The following is a 15,314-nucleotide window of genomic DNA, read 5'->3' as shown; positions in this document are numbered from 1 at the left end:
AATCCCAAATGCTCTGCCATGGAAACACAACATTCCCTCAATCTGCTAAACGGTTCCTTCAAAGATTTCCCTACTTTGTCATGATGCAGCATGAAAGGAGAGTCCTGACCATCAGTCGTTTTGCCCAGACAGATATTTCAAACTGAAATTGGAACATGCCCGATGGGGAGCTTGATGCTGCAGAGCTCTGCAAGAGCAGGTAGCAGAGTCCCTGGGAGTCTAACGTGAATCATCCCCATAGCAATGACCTTGCAAGCATTTGTTACAGGAAATTACAAGAGTACAGACCTTGATGGGTTCACTGTGAATTAAACAGCCATTGTATCATCTCTTATGTGGACCTTAAGGTGGCAATAGACAACAAAAGGAAAGTAATTGTACTGGCCCATGCAGGTAAGGTGACAAGGAACACAGTTCAAAGTGTGGTAAATACTATCTACATTCAATGTAAATTATCTCCCAGTGTTTCTATCTAGAAATAAACACTGAACCAGAGGGAAGCATCATAGATTAATTCTGATTGGCCTTTGCTACGTTGCTATAAACGTTATTATAAAATAAAGGATGACATATCCTAAATGATACTCTCAATGAAAGAAATAAAAAAGGAAGCAGATTAAATTACACATTTGTTACTAATGTTTACAAACATCATACTGAATCTCACAACCTACATATTTCAGCTGATTTTAAATTAGGACAAAAATAGAGGTTTTCTTCTTTTTCCTGTTGCGGCATTTGAGCTTCTGTGATTGCACCCCAGGGCACACACTGATGCTGGTCAAACCAGATTGCCCAGGATTTCCTCTGCTGAGCACAACAGCCCACAGTGGCTGGGGTAATATGCATGTCAGGCTGGGATAAGGTCATATGCTCCCCACCTGCCCCAGCCTGCCCAGTACATCTCCGTCAGCCCTGACACAGGACATCCCCATCCAGTCCATTGGTCGGTCCTCTCCACTGGGGCTTTAAATAGGAAATGGGCAAATACAGCCTCACACAGGGGTGCTGCCTGGGTACTGTCTGTACCCCACATGGACACCCCACAGAACAGCACTTTTCACTGGATGTGAACAAGGGCAATGAAGGGCCAGGGCCACTCTCCATAAGCAGCAGAAAGGAACCAGACCCTCTGGCAGGCTGCAGAAGGCAAGAGGAGCAGATCTGCAGCACTTTCTCTTCCATAAGGCAGCCAGCCCTTCGGCCTAACCCACAGCCATGCAGAAGAAGCTTGGCCAACATGGTTGCAGCTAGTGAGGACAATGAGCCAGCCATGGAGGCCAGCCCAGGCATGGGGCCTTGGAGGACACAACATACATGTGACTCCTTTGGCCACCTGAGGCAGTGGTCCAGACAGTCCAAAGTGACACCGAGGCTGAGGGCACTGCACTCTCTAAGCCCACAAGTTTCCACCCCAGATGGGTCTTCAGACAGGACTTCCTGCTTCAAGTCAGTCCCACCCAGCAACCTATGGTAGAGAAGAGGAAACAGGACAGGTATGAAGGGTGGTCACACGCCAAATGTAGATGGAATTTGCGCTCCCCTGGTATTTTGAGACTCTAACTAGATGCAGGGATGAGATGAGGGCATTGAGGGCATCTTAGTTTCTCAGCTGCTGCATAAGCAGATTAACTTTACGTGCAGCTGATCCATGGAGAAATGGATCAGCCGGAGTCCCTGACAAAGACAGATTTATCCCCGACTCACATTCTGCTTGCTCACAGTAAACACACTGAACGATGTTATTTACATGACCTATCTTCTCTTCTTTGACTTGCATCACTTTACTACTGAACCTCCAACCTGGGTCACAGCCATCCATTAAATTAGGCCCATTGCTGAAGCAGCCCTGACAGTAATTTTTCTTCCTGATCTCTCTGTTCCCCCCAGGAATGCTCTTGACACCAACCACGGTCCACTGGAAAAAGGTTTTAGAAGACAGAAAAGTAAACCAATTGCTGTGAAAAGCTCCACCACTTTTCCTCATCAGAGGAACAAGAACTGAATTTCTAACATGGCCTCCAAGGAGGGAGTGAGGTTAGAAGGCACCAGCCCCACTCTGTTCTCAGAAGGAGACAAGCTGAGTCTTGAAGAGAGCACTCCTGTCTCTCCCTGTCAGCAAACACTGTAATGGGCTGCTCTGCCTCTTGGGAAACTCACATGTGTGTGATAGGTCCTGTAAAGGAATGTAGGAAGACTCAGGGGAAGGCATCTCCCAGAGACTGAAAACAGCTATGGCTGTTCAAGATGTTCTCCCATGTCCACCTGTCCTCCTTTTCTCTCTCCCAGAGCCTGATACAACGTGCCTCCTTCACAGCAGCATTCACAAGGACGCCCCTGGTAATGATGCAGCCTGGCTGGCTGTCTCCCACAGCATTTTCCTTTTCTCATTCCCATGCAGCACAACAGCTTCCCGTGAGAAGCTCCTCGTGGTAATGGCTTGTCTTCAGTGCCCTTCTGATGCTCTGAGTGGTTTGAGTCAGCTCACCCTGAACTGTCAGTCCAGAGCAACTCTGCTGAAGGTAATGGAAATTTACTGCAGTGTATTCAGTGGAGTTACTCCAGGCTCACACCATGGAAGTGGGAGCACAATTGACCCTCTTGTTCTGCATCTCTTGGCTCAGAGGGCTTAATTAGACTGAACAATTTTTAAAAAAATTGAGTGACGAGAGGGAAGTTATTTGGCACTTAAAAAGCAGCAAAAAATTTGAACCAGGTATGTGGTAGAAGACAAGAAGCAAAGGCAAGAATAAGAAGAATTATATTCACAATGGTAAGGAAATACGAATTTTATCTAGAAGCATTGTTTACATAATTTGTAACCTAACTTAGAACATGAAAGACTGTTCAGTTTTTCAGTGCCCTGGATGGACACAGTACTCCAGGCCAGCTCTAACTTCTAAGGATGCAAGCACTTTCCCGGACTTAATGGAACCATTTGTTCCTGAAAACATATCACAGTACTGACCTACGTCAGCTTTTTCTTAACCTGGTTCAATATTTCTTTTGCCTTTGGGGGAGCATCTACTCAATGCCTGTTTCCATTTCCTTTAAGATTAAAGACCAGAATTCTTTTTTTCTTCACAGAATTAAAGACAGTGATTTACAGTTAACAACGTAGAAGAGACTTGAGAAGTCACCCAGTCCACCTTAAGGTATGTATCCTGTATGCTGTCCTGCTAACGAAGGACTCCAGCATCTCCAGTTTTTGAGGTTTCTGTAAACTATACCCACCTGATCTGTACCCAGGCACATCAGTGAGCTGGGAGATTGCTGCAAAGAGTTTCCTCTTCTCTTTTCCCCTCCTCCCCTGCACAGGCTGTGTTACTCGCTGCTCTCTGGAAGGTTCCCAGAGCAGAGAAGTCCCAGGGAAGATGACCTCTGTATTATGTGATGAGCACAATGGGAGTGAGGTTGAGTACAGCTCTGTGCTTGAGAAGCAGTAAATATCAGCTGTTACAATGGCTGCTATTTTATTGACACCTAAATTAAATTAGAGATGCACATTTTTCATGTAATTGAAAATATGTTAATGCACAATGCACATTGACAGCTCCTCTAGTCCTCAGCTCAATAAACTGTTGCTTTTTCTACACTGAAATGCCAATTCCTCTTAGAGCACTAAAGAAAATCTGCCAAAATTCTGAGCAGTAGTTTATCATTCAAATCCTGTTTTTTCTGCTGTGAAGGAAGAAACAAATACATGAGATTTCGACTATGATAAAAAGTGCTTTCCAATCAATATGCTGTAATAATAGTTTGTGTGTGTGGGGGGGTTGTTTTATTTTGTTTAGGACAAAGGAAGTTTTTTTCAAAATATACTTGGGAATACAAAAGCATGTTTCAAGTTCAGGTCACAGTTTGACACACACTTTCTGATGCTCAATTTGAGGCTTTCTTAATCTACAAGAAAAAAACCAAGCCTCCTAAATTAGGAATCATAACTGTAAACTAAATGAGGTGCATAAACAGCACAAGGAATTGGTCTATTGGGACAGTGGTACTCCTGCATCCAGATACACGAATCATAATCACTTGCTTGCAACAAATTACTCTGCATTTTAGAGCTCTTCCCTTGGAATTGCCATTTCCAATTGTCTTCCAGAGCATGAGTGGTAAATAGTAGCAGTCATTTGTGCGTAAGCTGGGAAAATCAAAAGAATTAGCCAGGCTTCAGTACTGCTCCTTATGGCCCAGTGAACTCTCATTGAATCTCTTAATCCTTAATAAGCATTTGGCCTTAATTGCTGATTTTATCTTAACCTAGTACTTATGCCATAATTGATGAACATTGTTTGCAGTGGAGTTTTATAGCTCTTCAATACAGATGGAAAGCCTTGCTTCAGTGCTTGTGCAATTGGATCTTCTACTTATCACACGTCGCATGGTGGTGCCTGGCACCATCTAGTGCTGAGATGCCAGGCTGTGGCACCACGCTGGACACTAAGATGTCATACCATCTCTCTAGGATGTGGCTGTTGCCTGTTAAGACCAGCTCTCATCAGCTGGAGTAGAAAAATCTTCTCAAAACTTACGGTCAAACTGCCTTGGGTACAGTACTCAGTAAAATAGGGCTTTGGGGAGGGGGCTAGGCAAATTTCAACTTAAGCTTGACAAGCAAGTGGTTTAATCTGTAAAATACAGAATATACTCGACTCTGTCGTTCCCTGGGACTTAGCAGTGATCTTACAGGACTGGTTCTAGAGACAACATCGGGAAGAGCAGGTAGAGAAGAGCTGTTCTCTGAGATCACGGGATCTCTGCCTCCCCAGCCTGCATTCCCATGTCCCACTTTATTTATGTTCATATTATTTGGTAGGTGGTAGATGATTTCATGAAAAATTGATTCTAATACATAATCCTATGTTCAGCAGAAAGAAAAAAAATTATATTAGGTCATAAACCAGAGTGTATATACCCACCTAAATTGCAGCATTTAAAATTAAGCATTGATAAAATTTCAGGTAAAGGAGCTTTGCATGTTACCAGCTGAATGCAGCATGCTCAAATATTAGAGATGTTAATTGACAGAAGTTCTTTAATGGTTTAAGCAATTTCAGTGCCAAGAAGAGGAAGGCTAATGGGTGAAGTGGCATTTCCCCACCAGTCCCACTGTCTGCCGGGGGGACATGACAGAGAAGAGGCACCACTCTGCAACCCGCCAGCCCTGAGCTCTGAGCCTGACTGCCAAACCATCCAGCCCCTGAGCAGCAGAGTCCTCAGCACCTGATGAGTTTAGACTTGTGACTTTGACAGGAGTTTTGGGATATTTGATGTTAAAATAAAAACGTCAGTTCACATCTGTGAATCCAGTGCATAACTAGGACAGAATGAGATTCTGTTATGTGAACCTTTGCATATTATGGCAAATTGTTGGGGTTTTTGATGTATAGAGCAGAAGATTCCCTGGTGAAGCTGGGGATGCTTAAATGCCTTAAAATCTTGGCCTCAAGCTATTATTAAATTCAGCACAGGGAACAACAAACATAAACCTGCCACCATCCCAACCACTTCATAAATCAATTATTTTAGCAGCACTCATATTATCAAATTAATCTTTTAAAAAAGATGTTTCATGACAGTTGGTTTGAAACCAACACCCATTTATCAGAAAGTATCTCAATATAATAGAATGTACCAGACAAAAGGGGGGTTTTTGAATAAGGCTTGCTTATATAATGGAGAATTGTCTACAATCTTTTTGAACCTCATATGAAAGAGTTAAATTAGGTCTATTGTAACAAGCATAATTTTGCAGATGGAGGCTTTATTAGAAGGCAATTCCAGCAACCATTGTTGAGGAACAGCTTCATTGTCCTGGGGACAGTAAAAATACAGAGTACCTGCCCTTGGAATATATAAATTTACATATTGTTACCTTAATCACCTGGGGCAAGTGAGGTAATACATACTTTTTTGATACATTTTCTTGAAACTTTAAGGCCATGGTCTGAAACTTGTATCCTCCTAGACTCTCTCTACTTCCTACAAATAGATCCTGTAACAACTGGCAACACACGGATATACTTGTGTGTGACTCCCAGAACAATCACATACCCTCCTGGAGGCAATGGCTGTATTTGTGTTGCCTAAAACAATTTTTATTAAAACACAGGTTTTTTTAAGATGCTCCAAGAACTTTATTGGCTGTAGTAGGGCCTTTGAAATCTGGCACAGCAATACCCCCTCAAGCTAGAGAAGTCTTTTCTTTGTCCCATGAAATCTCATTTATATTTAGCAGAGTTAAATTTAAATTATTATTTTCCTTCTTTGCTTGTGTTCCTCAGCAACAAAACAAAACAGTAATTGAATGTGAATGTTTTGCAAAACCACAACCACACTGTAAGACAAAAGAACCACAACACCGCTATATTAAAATACTTGTCTTCACTCTTGCTGAGCCACAGCTTCTTCTTCACAGTGCATGTAACCCTTTCCCTCTGGAAGCTGGGAATCTCAAAAAGCTGTCTACACCTCCTCAGGGCCATAGCTACACCCATCTCCAAGGGCAATCTTTTTCCTACCTGCTCTGGGCTCTCTGCAGCATTTACAAACAGCTCTCCTCCTCCTGCACTGGGCACTGAGTGATATTCTCCTCTGCAAGCTTCCCAAGCATGTGAGGGAGCACGCAGGGTTTCTACAAGCCCTGTTTTGAGGTGCAGCTTTTAATTTAGTCTGTTAAGTGAAATCTAAATCCCACCCTTGGGGCCTGCTCCAGCTGGGCACTGCAGTGTGCCCCAGACTGCCTGCTTCAACAACTGCAACAGAGACCTGGCTGCAGCTCAGCCCTTTCCAAGTTCCTCTTTTTCCAAGGAAATCTGCAGCAATGCTTTCACATTTCTGCATCCACTCCAGCCCTAGGGGAAGAGGGGCACTCTTCTCTCTTGGCACCGGCTCTATGTATGCCCAGCCCAGTTTGCACCTCCTGGGAGTGGCTCTGGGAGGAGGTGAACAGAGCAGCCACCCTCAGCTGTCAGCTTCTCTCTGAAGCTCAGGCATAAAGCCATTTCCAGTACAAAATTCACTCTTTATTTCCCACACAGACAACTCCCTGCAAACGGGGAGTCTAAATCAGTGCTGTGCCTTTTCAATAATTATTCACAATAACCTAAAGGAGTTCCTGCCAGCATCTGTGTTCTTTATCTTTGCTGCAAATGTCATTTGATATTAAAGGAATTTCACAAGCACCTCAGAGCTGCATACATAGCTGTGACTGCTCCCATTAAAAAAGAAAACATACTATGTGGAAATGCTATTTAGAGAAAGCACCTTTTTTCAAAATGCCAAACTCTGCACTGAACCTCCCCAGCTGCTTCTCAGGAACAGATGTGCTTCCTGCTCCCAGCCTGGGTAGGGGCCTCAAGCCAATCGCTGTTCCCTGGATACAGGTGCACTCTTCAGACAGGGTTTTTTTCAAGAAGTGCTGCTATTTGATGAGTCAATCCCAGATGTTCCTTGGCTAGTTTTTGCAATGCTACGTGCTACGAGATTGATTCTATAAAGTCACTCCAAATTACTTACACTCAGAAAGACTTACAAACCTCAGATGTCCATAAATAAATTTGATACCATTTCAGCTATATATATTTTGAAAAGTAATGATCCTATTGTGGCTTCTTTTCCAGCTGTTCTAAATGTCAACTTTATCCTTAAGAGAGAAAAGCAAACATTTTCCTTAGAAATCAACATGCCTTAACTGTCTTCTGCAGCCAAAGTTACATTTTATTTCAGTGATGGGAAAGATGCGGCCAAGATGATTATGAATCAAAATCGGAACTAAGTGGTTCTGTGTCTCCTTGTGCACCTCTGCCAAGATTCCTCACCTTGACCCACGTATCACAATCCATTTAGTCTTTCTTCTGGCCCCCTGCTTCTGTTTTCTTTCCAGCTTTCCCTTCCACTTTCTTTTTTTTTTTCCTCCCCTATGTATTTAATTGGGTTTGCATAGCCTTAATTCCTCCTGCCTGTTGCCCTCCATCCCTAGAAAATGATACCTCGCTGAGCAGATCTACCCGAGGGTGCGCTCAGAAGAGAAGCCTGAACTGACAGGCTGCCTGTCTGACCTCATATGCAGTTGTTCCCCTTCTTGTTGTTACTCCAAGGATAAAAGATGCGTTTGATGCACGATAGGAATACCTATACAATTGTGCAAACACAGCAAACTAATGAAAAATAAGGAAGAAATAAGCAGCAGCACAGAATTTGACTAGCTAATACACACTGCCTTATTGCACACCTGTAATGTGCATGTGTATGTCCCAGTATATGTGTGCATGGATGTGAGCTTCTATAGCTTTTTTCACTTTCTTTTATGCTTCCTCACAAACAGTAGCAGTCTGTTCCTTCACACTTTCTCTGGAAAAATACAAGGGAAGTTGCACCTGAGCCTTCTGAAAGTGGTGGAAGAATGGGAGCCATTTGTGATTTTGACAAGATGGATTATTTTACCCTTAGAAGACAAGAAGTCTCTTCCAAGACAGGTGTTGTTAATAAATCTCAAAACACTGTTTAATCGATCGTATTGTTGTAATGAGTTTTGATAACATCTCAAATGAAGAAAGAGTTGCCAGGAAAGTATACAATTAATCTAACTCAGCATCAGATGGTAATGAGTAAAAGCAAACTGATATAAACAGAAGTATGCCCATGATATATCATTATACGTCACTATTTCTTCATCTTTATGCTTTGCTGTTTTGCTTTAAGGGGAGGAAATGTCTTGCCTTTTTGCTAAGTGCTGTAAATAAGTGTTAATAGTAATTTGGACATATATTTACAGTGTCGATTTTGAAATAGACTGCTGCTGGGTTTAATTAAAATACATAATTTACCTGTGCCCCAACTTAACAAAGGTCTGTGTAAACAAACCATAAAAGTCATTGCTTTCAAACGTGAAGACAAACCAGTCAGACAACAGTAATCAAAATATCAGTAGCTGCTCAACCTAGAAATGATAAACAATGGGTTTCAAAAAAACATGTTTCTGTGATACATGTTTTTCTCAAGCTGACAGCAATACAGTCTGTGACGGCATGGTAGGGTAACCCACCATAAAAAGCTCACAGAAGAAGTATGCTCCAAAATGACTACTCGTGCATACTCATAAAATGCACTGAAATTGAAATTAACTATTTTTACTAACTACTATTCTTGCAAATTAGCAACCACAATGCTTGATATGCTCGCTCTAAGTAGGTGGTAGCCACTTTGCAAGATAACTGTACTTCACGCATCCATCTCATCCACTAGCTAAAACAATCATATTGGGGAAAAAAAACCCCACTCCACCATTCCCCTGCTAAAGTGCTACTTTGATATTAATAGCTTGCTACTCTAACTGTAGTCTTACAAATCTACACGGAAATGTTAGTAGGCTTTGCTGCTCACTTTGACAGTTGCTCAGCTTACCAACAGATGGAGTATGGTAATCAGTTTTTAAAGTATATGCTAAAAGTCTTGGCCAATTTAACTTCTGTATTCAGAACACTTGCACAAAACCCAAATTTGTAATACATGCAAAAAAAAAAAAAAGAAAAAAAAAGAAAAGCTTCTGCTGCCATTGGAAGGGAACAGTATCTTAGAATATTTAATTATACACTTTTAAAATAACTAATTTTCTGTAATGCTGAATAGATTATTACATCAGCATGTTCTCTTATGCAGTATTCACTGTTCTATATCTAATTATATATAAAATTTTTAACTGTACAGTTGTATTTCCACTATTTAAAAAGAGGAAAAAGAGTCTGGAGTGAGTTAGAGCAACACTCCAGCCAAGAAACACAAAATGAAGTCCCAGAAGGCAATTCAGCCCAGGAATACTTTCTTAAGGCTTATCTTATTAACAGAAGAATTAATTTAAGCAAATGAATAGTTCTAGATCTTTGGCCATTGCTGGACCTGATATACTGCAGTCAGAGCAGATGGAAACAGATGTCAGCCTCACCAAGATGGCCCTGGGGGGAGGCTCTTCAACACCACCCCCAGCACCCTCCGCCTCCTCCTGCAGCCCCACTCTGCAGAAGCCCCACCACCCCTGCTGGGTGAGTGATCAGCTCTTCCCCAGGCTCAGAATCCCAGATCTCATTCTCCTATGTACTTCACTGAAATTATTTTCACCAAAATCCTTGTGATCTTCCGGGCCAAACCAGTTACCTGTACTCTAAATTGGCCTTAATTGCCCCATTCAGCCTCACCCAGGACACAACCCACATCTTCCCCAGGGGCTGGGAGCTCCATTTAAGCCATTTAAGATGAGAACTGGGTACCTATTCTGCTTGGCCAGTGCTACAGGCATACCTCAGAACTTGCTGCTAGCTCTGTCACCTGACTGATCAGCAACTGTATTCTGGGTCTCCTTGCCTGGGACTGCCAAAGGAGGTGGCTGCTCTGCTCTGTTCAGGTACTGCGCTTTGCTGGTGAGAGTTGCTCTCGACTCAACTTCCTTTTTGCTGCTCCCTGACAACTTACCCCTTAGGTAATGTCATTGTTGGATACAACTTTTTTGTATGCTGGTAACTCACAGATGAATTTTTTTTTTTCTATTGGGATCTGTTTTCTTCTGCCTGAACTCAAATGTAAGTCTCTGACTGTTCTTCCTGAATGTCTAATTATTATATTTTATAGAGTACTTTTTCTCTTATTTTTGAGTTAACTTATGCACAAAAAATAAACCAATGCATCTAAGTTTATCTTTCATTTAAAAATCTGCTTCAGTTTCTGAAGGGATCAAAATACTTGACTAGAACAACAACTCGGGCTTTTTTCTTGCTTTAACTGATGAAAATGTCATGGCAATAATAATACAGAGCACTAGTTCTAAAAATACCACGTGGGGCTCTTAAACTTTCCAACCTCACTGCAGAGGAAAAAAAGGGAAATAAATAATCAGCAATTCCTTTATGAAGTAAAATGTTTGAAGGGAGGAAGAAAATCTAATGTATGTTATGCATTTCATCAACAGAACCATCCTACTTAGTGAAACCAACCAAAGAGAATGTCTGTGACTTGCCTGTAAATGCTGTGGAAGACTATGATGCCTGAGCAGCGCTCTGCATGCGATGTGGAAGGCTGTGCCAGGCAACAGCCTGGGGAATTTCAGGTACTTGTAAGTAAGCATGCATATTCTTGAAAGTCAGTAGGCCTTTTAGGAACTTCACTGCCTATCTGTTCATCACTCTGTGTCCCAGATCCAGACAAGGAAATGATGAAATGTTTCCCACTCAACCTGTCTAGTCTTAGAGCATCCAGTAGCATTTGATTTCTCAGATACCCCTTTTACCACTGTATGTGTTTTTCCAGTGCATGATCATTCCCTAGCATAGCATGCCCCTCAGCTGAGGGAGATTTCTACTTCCAAAATACTTTAAATGTTTTCTGCTCACCACAATACCAACTAATAGACCAGGAAAGAAGATGCATTTTCAGGTTATTTGCATTCAGGCCTTGATTATGAAATGCAGGGCACACAAAAAGAATATGTTGTTCCAGGCTGTAACGGTACATAGATTAAAATAGCAGTTTCTTAGCTTATGAAGTTACTTTGGGTGTTTTCTTTATTTATAAGGGCTCACATGCTGCAACTTGCACTTCTCTACAGTTACCACTAGTTCTAACCATTCTTACTTGGAAAATATTAACACCTTCCAGAATTACTATAATTTCATATTATCAAATATCTCCATATTCTTATGACATCCTAGTAGTGCTAACTGAAAATTAATTCCATTAAATCAATTAATTTTTCTTCTCTGTGACTTATAAAAAACCCCCATAACTACTGGCTGCAATACTTTTTGTTGATTATCTTAATGAATATGCTCTAAGAGTTTGCTACTTTATTCCTATTCTTTTATTAAATAACATTAGTATACATTCATATTAGCAGCAGCAGACAATTGGTCTACAGAACCTCAGCAAATGGCAACCCTTGCCTGAGGAGAGACTCCAAGATAAGTTCTCAATCTTAAGTGAAAGTAACTTCTCCCTGCGGTTCCCCTCTCCCCTCCAGACTTCACAGCTTGGCAAGGAAAAGCTGTTCCAAACTGGGACTCTGATTGCTGCAGCATTTATCAAGAGCCACACTGGCCACTGCAGAAGCACCACTGAGGACTGCGTGTTTCAGCACCTTGTTACACAATCTGCCAGTCATTGCTGATTTTCTTTATGCTTCATTGTTTCTTCCAGGCTCTCTGCTCCCTAGAACACCTGATTTATCCCCAAGAGAACCATGTCCCAGAGGTGGGACATGCAGAGGCACAGAGGGACCCTTTGCCTCACATACCCTCTAAGTGGTTTAGGTTAGGAACACGGTTTGAATCTCAACCCTCTATTTAGCAGTCCCTGAGGAGCTGCTCATCTACTGATTTACACAACACCTTTCTAAACTCACTTGTATTTTTGACCTCCACAATACACCTGTGTGATGCACAATTAAATTGTGCAGAGTGCCCAAAATATATGTCCTTTTCTTTAATCCTGCTGCCTAGTAATTTCACCCAGTGCCTGTTTGCTCTACTGGCAAAAGAGACACTAAATAATCTTTCTTATTCATTTCCTCCATACCATCCATCATCATGCATATCATTATCACAGTACTCCTTCCTGTCCTCCTTTCAAAACTCCCTTGCCATCTCCTCGAACAAGAGCCATCCCACACCTTTGATTACATTCCGGTTCCATTCTGTAACCTTTTTATAACTTTGTGACTGGAAATGCAGTGTTCAAAATGCAGAAGAGCAGTGAAAATTCATACCCTGACAGTATCTTCCACTTCATTCTTAATTTATATCTTACCAATTCCCAGCATTTACTTCGCTTTTCCCCACCCCATGGGTATTTTTTTAATACCTATGGGGATAAAGGAGAAGCTATCAGAGAGCACCAAGGGCCTACTGTGTATGTGGCATTGCAATAATTTTCTTTCTCCTGAACACATTACTTGACATTTATCAAAAGTGAATTCCACTGCTGTTCAATTTACTCAGTTACCCAGTGTCATGAAATTCAGTAACCCTTTCTAGTCAGTGGCACTTTTGATTATACGATACATAGCTTCAACAAATTACATTATCTTGTCACTCATTTTTTCCCCCTCAGCTCACTTATGCATATGTGGATAAAGACAGGTCACAAATGGTCATGTCACTAGTAAAGAAGCTACCTTCTCCAGTCTTCCTAGCTTTTACCTCATTGCTAATCCATAAGCAAACTTTTCCTCTTACTTTATAGCTTCATAGTTTAAGAACGTTTGGCAAGGGCTTTTCTTAAAAATTCAAATGCATTATTATGATCAAATAAACCACAAGCATTTTCTTTTTGACACCTTCAGAAATCTCTCACAAGATTTAGAGAACTGACCTTCTTCTGAAAGGGCAGTGCTGCCTGTCTCCAAATGCACCATCTGTATCTGCTGTTCGCCTTCATCAACCTGCTGGGTGAGGCTTCTCTTCTGTAGTTCTTCACGTCGCTCCCAAAGGAGATCAGTTAAGCCACTGTCCTGGCCACCCAACTAGAACTGCTGCCAGTAGTTAAGTAATATGTCCAAGTTCCTTTAAAATCTTGTGTTCTGGTCCTGAGTATCTCATCAGTTGCTCCAACACTTAAACTCCAACGACATTTCCAGTTTCTCTGACATACAACCCCCCCAAGAAAAAGCTCTGCTCTGAGAAGAATCTCCTGCAGCAAACAGAAATTCAGTGCCTTTTCTGTTACAGCCTTATTTCTCCTTGATAACTTCTTTTTACACTTTTGCCAAAGCTGGTAAGATGGCAGGTGATCAGATGTGTAATTCTAATGCATGTGAATGTTTTTGTATGCTTTCAGTGAGTTTCCTTCAAGATCCTTCTGGTTGCACACAGTAGTTCTGCATTTAACTTGGCAGATTGTGTTTCTATTTTCTTTGTTGGGACACAACCTCTGATACCTAAGAACGTGGCTTTTAACATTAAATAGCCTCTCCAGCTCTGTTAAAGTACACTGTTATTTCTGAGATCTTCTAGTGTTTTGAGTGACCTGCCCCTGCTTAAGAGTTTTTAATACTCTGCCTTGAAACAGCTTCCATTTGACATTCCCTTAAATGCTTTTGACAAACATCTTTGTTTTGCACAGCTCCTCTTTCCAAAGTTAAATGCTACTATTGCATATTTTTACTTTTTTTTTTTTTTTAATTTCTACAAGGATGCTAAATTTGCATACCTTATGGCTACTCTTACAGAGACAGCTCTTCAACAGAAAGATCTGGAAGCATGTAAGGTTTTGATACAACCCCAAACAAATTTTCTTCTTTCTGTCCTTCAGTTTCTCCAAGATAGGTATGGTGTTTAAAACTTAGTTCTTGTGCTTGCATTGTGTTTCATGATGACAGCTATGCAGCATGACAACCGATCTTCCGTTAATGCTGCACCATGGTGAGGTCAAGAGCCAGAGAAGCCAAAACAAACCATTCTCAAGGACTAGCCAAGATCCCTGTCAGAGGCTGAGCTGAAGATGCCAAGAGGCACATTATTCCAACACACCATGGAAGATTACAGTCAGAAGCTCAGGAAGAAGAAGCAGCAATACAGCCTTTCCAACCAGGAAAATAAATAGACTAGGACTGGATCATGTGGACTGGAACTTGGCTGAAATTAAATGGCCAATTAATTGGAAAAAGAAAACTGCCTGGTGTTGCCTCACCACCCAGATATGCAAAGGCAATCACAAAAAGTGTGCAAGGGCCAGCTCTCACCCAGGCTCACACAGCTCCCTGTTGCTGGCGGGGGATTGTTTGCTGCCAGCCATGGAGCTGGGAGCTCACCCAACGCCTGACAGGAGCCGCTTAATCAGGAGGGGGGAAATATCACCAAGCATGACGTGAAGAGAGATTTCTGAGCAGGCTTTTACCGGCTGGTAAAGAACCAATGTGTGTGAAATCCACGTGGGGTTCTGAGCTCAAATTTGTTATGTTTATATTGTATTTACATTATTTAGACAAATATTTCCTTTCTCACAGTGTTCACATTTGCACAAAGCGTATGCAGGAACAATAAGCTTAACAGAGCGGACATAAAATCCTGTTAACTATCTAGCTTCACAATGAAGTAAAATTTGCAACGCTAGATTTAGAATGTGAATCTACACTGCCATCTGCAGAAAGCAGATTGGCAAATTAATTGGCTACCAGTATAGCAGCAATTAAAAGTGCCAAAATGCAAATACTGGTATGTGAGTATGGTACAGAATCAGGTGGAAAAGAGGAAGGGACATATATACCATGACACCATTATCACAGCTGACTGATTCTGCATGAGGTATGTTGTATTTCAGGAAAGGAA

At 41.6% G+C, this 15,314-nt stretch overlaps 1 long non-coding RNA gene across 1 annotated transcript; it reads left to right on the top strand.

Annotated features, from left to right (window-relative positions):
• The first annotated feature begins 2,672 nt into the window (after positions 1-2,672).
• On the top strand, positions 2,673-5,279 carry LOC114012724 (uncharacterized). The gene is made up of 3 exons (XR_003555383.2): positions 2,673-2,773; positions 3,088-3,155; positions 5,052-5,279. It is a non-coding gene; the product is annotated as an uncharacterized LOC114012724 (long non-coding RNA).
• Positions 5,280-15,314: the final 10,035 nt, after the last annotated feature.

Source organism: Falco peregrinus, chromosome 1 (assembly GCF_023634155.1).
Source record: "Falco peregrinus isolate bFalPer1 chromosome 1, bFalPer1.pri, whole genome shotgun sequence".
NCBI lineage: Eukaryota > Metazoa > Chordata > Aves > Falconiformes > Falconidae > Falco > Falco peregrinus.
The sequence above is the reverse complement of the archived record's forward strand: the minus strand, read 5'-3'. Positions and strand labels throughout refer to the sequence as shown.